Source organism: Desmodus rotundus, chromosome 12, assembly GCF_022682495.2.
Source record: "Desmodus rotundus isolate HL8 chromosome 12, HLdesRot8A.1, whole genome shotgun sequence".
NCBI lineage: Eukaryota > Metazoa > Chordata > Mammalia > Chiroptera > Phyllostomidae > Desmodus > Desmodus rotundus.
The window spans coordinates 34,530,757-34,537,772 of NC_071398.1; the positions used below are offsets into that span (position 1 = coordinate 34,530,757).

Sequence of the window (7,016 nt, forward strand, 5' to 3'; positions counted from 1 at the left end):
AAACACCAATAAAAAAAAAAGAAGAAAAGAGAAGACCCAGACAGAAATGAAGGTTACACTAAGTGAAATAAAGAAAAATCTACAGGGAATCAACAGTGGAGTGTATGAAGCCAAGAATCATATCAATGATTTCAACAACAAAGAAGCAAAAAACATTTAATCAGAACAGCAAAAAGAAAAAAGAATCCAAAAAAACAAGGATAGGCTAAGGAGCCTCTAGGACATCTTCAAAGGTACCAACATTCGAATCACAGGGGTGCCAGAAGGAGAATAGAAAGAGGAAGAAGTTGAAAACTTATTTGAAAAATAATGAAAGAAAATTTCCATAAATAGGTGAAGGAAATAGACATACAAGTCCAGGAAGCACAGAGAGTGCCAAGCAAGATGGATGCAAAGAGGACCATACCAAGACACATCATAATTAAAATGCCAAAGGTTAAAGACAAAGAGAGAATCTTAAAAGCAGCAAAAGAAAAACAGAGAACTGCCTACAAAGGAGTTTCCATGTCTGCTGATTTCTCAAAAGAAACTTTGCAAACCACAAGAGACTGCCAGGAAGTATTCAAAGTGATGAAAAACAAAAACCTACAACCTAGCTCACTCTCTCCAGCAAGCTATCATTTCTAATTGAAGGGCAGATAAAATGCTTCCCAGACAAAGTAAAGCTAAAGACTTCATCATCACCAAGCCACTATTATATGAAATAAATAGAGGGACTTATTTAAGAAAAAGAAGATCAAAACTATGAACATTAAAATGGCAACAAATTCACAACTATCAAAAACTGAATCTAAAAAACAGACTAAGCAAACAAGAACAGGAATAGAATCATAGATATGGACATCATTTGCAGGGTTATCATTTGGGACAGGGAATGGGGAGAATGTGGCAAAAGGTGAAGGGATTAGGAAGTAGAAATCGGTAGATACAAAACAGACAAGAGGACGTTAAGAACAGTACAGGAGCCCCAGCTGCCCAAGACTCCAGTTACCGTTGCGGCTCGCTGTTGCCCCAGAAGCTACCCCTTCTTGGGGGTCATGATGGGCAGTAAGATGGCGTCTGCTAGCAGGGTCGTTCAGGTAATCAAGCCACATACTCCATTAATAAGGTTCCCTAACAGAAGAGACCACCCTAAACCCATTGAATCAGAAGTTCTGAGATCAGCAGGACTGCCATCTCACTCTTCTTCAATTTCACAGCATTTTAAGGGAAGTAAATCTCCAGACTGGCTGATGCATCAGGGTCCACCAGACACTGCAGAAATAATAAAAACATTACCTCAGAAATATAGAAGGAAACCTATGTCTCAAGAAGAAATCGGATTTATCCAGCGTGGAGGTCCAGAATAATCACTGACACTGGCTGCTGTTTGTCATCAGACAAAAGAATAGTCTTTACAGTAAAGGACTTCCAACATGGCAAATGAGAAATTGTACACTAAACAACCTTAATAAATATTCTGTAAACAAACTATCTAGAAAATTTAGATGGACACTTATAACATCTCATAATTTATGTATCTTGGTCAGCTCCTCCACAAGCTTACCTAATTGTTTATATACTTTATACTTATTGAAGTACACATTTAAAATGTTAGCCTATTATTTTACTCTTGATTGTTAAGTATTATTAGTGTTGAACTATTAAAAGCACACAATGTCTAGTAAACCATCATAAGTTTCCCATAATTTTACTTTTCTTTCAATTTCTGTTTAGATATGAATTTATCAGGCAGAATTGCTGCTTTTTGGAAGTGATTTTCCTAAAATTGGATGAGTATCATTGAAATAATGGCTCCGTTATTTATTCTTTTTTTTTTATTTCACCCGCCCCTCCATTATTTATTCTTAATTTTCTTAATATTTTTTTCATTTACAAAGTTACTGGAGTATAACTGGCTTAATAAACACATCCTATTCTGAATGATAAAAATATAGCCAAAGTAAAACCAGTGACTTTGTGGTAGTAAGACAGGGGAGTTAACACAAAAGATTATTTGTCACCTATTTTAGGGGGAAAAAAAGTCAGTATAAAGTCAGAGATCAAAATGAATACAATATAGGTATAAATGTTTGGCCAAAAAGGGCAATTTCTTATGTTTTTAAGGGTATTAAGAAAGTGATGTTCTTTGGCTTATTTTACTGTTTTGATTGTAATAATGTATGCAAGTCCTGGTAACCATTAATCTTCTCAAACTTAATGTCTGAAAGCTTCATAAAATCAACCTAAGTATTTACCTTGTTAAGGTAATTTATGAAACTTTAAAAAGGTCTTCCTGTGTCAATAGTATATATTGTTGTGAAAGTAAAGTCTCATAAAGTGAAATAAATTTTCTTCCATACCTTTAAAAAAAAAAAAAGAACAGTACAGGAAATCGATTAGCCAAAGAACTTATATGCATGACCCATGGACATGAACTAAGGGAGGGGATTTCTGGAGGGAATGGGGGCTACTGGGTGGAGGGAGGCAAAGGGGGAAAAAGTGGGGGATAACTGTAATAGCATAATCAGTAAAATATATATTATGCATATATGTATTTTAAAAAGAATAACCTGTTAAAAGTAATCTCCATGTCCTCCTTTGTCTGCCCACCACCCCCATGCACGTGTGTGTGTTCACCTCGCCACAGCACTTGTCCCCAGTCTGTTGCCCATCTCCCAACTCACCCCTGGCCACACCATCCCCTTCTCCCTGGCAGTCCCTACACACCTGTGGAGAAGAGACTGTTCCCTTGACATGACTGTGTCTGTCCTGCAAGCTGGACCCGAGCCAGAATGGAGGCTGATTTCTGCAAAACCCCCTTAGAGATTGGCTGAACATAAATGAGGTTCATTCGGATATAAATCAGTACCTTCCATAGTCTCCTGCTGTGTACTGGTCCTGAAACAGGTGGTTGTCCTGACCTTGTCAAGCATGTAATTTCACCAATCCTTGTTCCACAAACTGAAATTTCTTTTTTTAATTATATTTTTTGATGATACTATTACAGTTGTCCCAATATTTCACCCTTTGCCCCCTCCCCATTATTCATGTCCATGGGTCATGCATAGATGTTCTTTGGCTACTCATTCCCTATACTGTACTTTACATCCCCATGGCTATTCTGTAACTACCTTTTTGGTACTTTTTAAAGATTTTATTTATTCATTTAGAGAGAGGGAAGGAAGCAAGAAAGAGAGCGAGAGACATTGATGCGTGAGAGGTATATCGATTGGTTGCCTCTCACACGCCCCCAGCTGGGGACCTGGCCCACAAACCCAGTCATGTGCCTTAACTGGGAATCGAATCGGTGACCTTTTGGTTAATAAACCAGCACTCAGTCCACTGACCCACACCAGCCAGGGCTGTAACTACCTATTTGTACTTCGTAATCCCCTCACCTCTTCACCCATTCCCCCATGCCCCCCTCCCATCTGGCAACCATCAACACGCTCTCCATATCCATGGTTCTGTCTCTGTCCTTCTTGTTTGCTTACTTTATTTTTTAGGTTCAATTCTGATAGATAGGTATTTATTGTCCTTTTATTGTTCATAATTTTGATCTTTGTTTTCTTAAATAAATCCTTTTAACATTTCATATAATAATGGTTTGGTAATGATGAACTCCTTTGGGGGTTTTTTTGTCTGGGAAACTCTTTACCTGCCCTTCGATTCTAAAATATCTTTGCTGCATAGAGCAATAATGACTTTGAATATTTCTTGCCAATACCTTCTAGCTTGCAAATCTTCTTTTGAGAAATCAGCTGACAGTCTATTATGGGAACTCCCCTGCAGGTAACTAATTGCTTTTGTCTTGCTGCTTTTAAGATTTTCTTTGTCTTTAACATTTGGCATTTTATTTTGATGTGTCTTGGTGTGGGCCTCTTTGCATCCATCTTCTTTGGGACTCTCTGTGCTTTCTGGACTTGCGTGACTATTTCCTTCACTAAATTAGGGAAGTTTTCTTTCATTATTTTTTAAAATAGATTGTCTGTGACCACTGACGACCAGGCTCTGCCCTCTGTGGAGGATCAGCTGTGAGGGCATAGGGGGATGGTGCTCTAATGTGGTCTGTTGCTGACCACTGGGTGGTACAGACCAAGGTCAGCCCCCACCTGTATTTTGCCCTGGGCCACCCTGCCTGAGCTATAAAGCAATCTGAAATGGCTGCTCCTTGTGCTGGGCTTAGAGATTCCCCGGTGAAGCCAAGCTGTGAATATAGACTGGCTGCAGCTAGTGCCGGGCCTGCAGCCACTTCGCAAGGAGTACAGGAGCTGGGAGCTCACTGAGGCTGACTTTTGCTTGTTTGAGAGGATTTAGGAAGTGACGGGTTAAAGAAATATTAAGAATCCTCCCTTTTATGCCAGAGCCATGGCCTTTTATTGTAAGAATGCAATATAGGTGTGCTGTCTTTTGAGGAGAACCAGCCTTTCTCCGCAGAAGACTAAGCACCATTAATTTTTAACTCAGTACTTGTAAACACTGATTGTTTCCTTGGGGAAGAACTGGCTTTTCTCCCAGAGGGAATGGTTGGTCAATCGAGTCACAAAAGGCCCTTGGTGCATAGCCACATTTGTCTAAAACATATTTAATCAGAGCCCCCAAAGTGAGACTGGAATCCCACCAGAGGGAAGGACACTTTGCTAAGAACCTTTCCCAGACTGCTTCTGTCTGGGAAAAGAACCCCGAATGCTTCTGTCTCCGGGATTCCCCAGTGTCTGTGTTTGGGTGTTGGTGATTTCCCGTCTGGTGATGTATGCTCTTGATTCTTGCTTTCGCTTTGCTCTTGCTTAATAAATTGCTTAACTATTCACATTTGACTTGAGGTTTTTATTGTCTGTGAATCCAAACCTCCAAATTAAGTGGCCACAATCTCATATGTGCCATTTAATGGCACATAAATTGGTGTCACGAACAGGATTTGAGAACACTGCACCCTTTTTTCATAAGCCTGAAGTGAAATGTATGATTTGTGAAGTGCCAGGCTGGGAGCATTTGCTATTCTCTCATGTTGCACAAGAATAGGCTAAGGGAATGGGCCACTGTGAGGATTGGGGAGGCAAGGTGAAGACTGAGGAACCACCCCAGTTAGTAGAGTGCCTCCAGGGAATGCTGATAGAGAAAGGAAAAGAAATGGTTGGCATCTGTCACCGGGGTGGGTCATTCTAACTGTGTATCAAAAGTGTCATGAAAAGAAAGAGAAGATCCTGCAGGAAAGCCCTTATTATATGAAATGTGAAAGGAACTTATCTAAGAAAGGGAAGATCAAAAATATGAACAGTAAAATGACAACAAACTCACAACTATCAACAAATGAACCTAAAAAATTAAAAGAAAGAAAAACAATGAAAACAAAAACTGAGCAAACAACTAGAACAGAAACAGAATCAGAGAAATGGAGATCACATGGAGGGTTTTCAGTGGGGAGTGGGAGGGGAGTAATGGGGGGAAAGGTACAGTGGAGAAGAAGAATAATTGGTAGGTATTAAATAGACAGGGAGAGGTCAAAAATGGTATAGGAAACAGAACTCAAAGAACTTATATGTACAACCCATGGACATGAACTAAGAGGGGGATGCTGGAGTGTTGGGGGGGTGCAGGGTGGAGGGGGGATAAAAGGCAAAAATTTGGAAAAACTGTAATAGCATAATCAATAAAATATAATTTTTTTTAAAAAGATTGAAATATAGGTGTGCCATCTCAGGAAGTTGTGAAGTGTGAGCCAAGACCAGCCATTCATACAGAAAAGCAACATGGGTGGGCCAGTAATTTGGGTGGGACAGAGTCTCAGGGGATCTCCAGGGCAGGGAAAACAGAGTTAGCCAAGTTGATGGAGTCTCCGATATGGCACCTGCCTGCCAGCTCTGTGGTTCTGTTGGGGGAGGGCTCAGAAAAGGGGCAATGACCTCTGCCTGCCCCTCTATCCCCCAGCTCTTGCCTTGATGCCACTTTTAGTTTCTCCCTATTGGCCACTGGTACCTTTCAAGCTGCTACCCTAGTGCTGGAGCTCACAAGGAGGAAGTCTGAGTAAGTCCATGTTGGGTTCTTTAAGGGGAACTGCTTAGGACTCCAGAAGTTTCTCCCACTGACTCAATCCCCACTGGTTTTTTAAGCCTGAAGTTATGAGGACTTATCCTCCTGGCATTGGAACACTGGGCTGGAGGGCCTGCTGTGGGGCTGGGACTCCTCACTCCCAAGATATCCTTCTTGAATTTTTATCCACCACACATTGATGTGTGACCAGCCTGTTCCACTTCTGTACCCCTCCTACCAGTCTGGATGGATGTGGTTTATTTAATTCCAGAGATGTCAGACTTCCATTCACTCAACATCTAATGGTTCTGAATGATGGTTGTTCTACATTTTAGTTGCAATTTTTATGTGGTTGTGTGAGGAGGCAAAACATGTTTACCTAGACCACCATCTTTACTGGAAGTCTTTAGATACACAAACTGCAATTTCAGTTCTTTCGTTCTATGGGCTACAGGGCATGGGTCACCAAGGAAGAGTGCGAAGAGGTAGGTGGGCTGTAGGGATCTGGTAGAGGGGGGGCCAGACTGGGATCATAGGGGATCACAGTCGGGATTGGGCAATGAAGACAGATTTGGGGGCTGGGCAAGAGGAGCCATGGTGCCCACCCAGACAGTCGTCGTCTCCTCAGGGGCTGTTTGTCTTTCCAGATCCAGGCCTTTGATCCCGAGCTGTGGGTGTGGAGGCGAGATCACGGCCTCCTTTCTGACATCACAGAGCCTGAGGTAGGTGGGCAGGAAGGCAGGGCTGTGTCTGCACAGGTTGTCCCTTTAGGAAATCTGAAACATTTAACTGCTGCACCCATGCTCATCCACCCCACCCATCCTCATCACCCTCCACACAATTGTGAAGTACACCTGCCAGGCACACAGCCAGGCACGGACTCGGCTCCCAGCCACCAGCTGACAAACCACACCCAGGCTCTTCAGTGGGATGTGTGGGTACCAGGTCTCAAGATTTGGTTGAAACCATTTCATCGAAGCAACTGGGTCCAAATGACAGCTTGT

At 41.8% G+C, this 7,016-nt stretch overlaps 1 pseudogene; it reads left to right on the plus strand.

Moving 5' to 3' along the window:
* The first annotated feature begins 1,037 nt into the window (after positions 1-1,037).
* Positions 1,038-1,465, plus strand: LOC112320064 (alpha-ketoglutarate dehydrogenase component 4 pseudogene; annotated as a pseudogene).
* Positions 1,466-7,016: the final 5,551 nt, after the last annotated feature.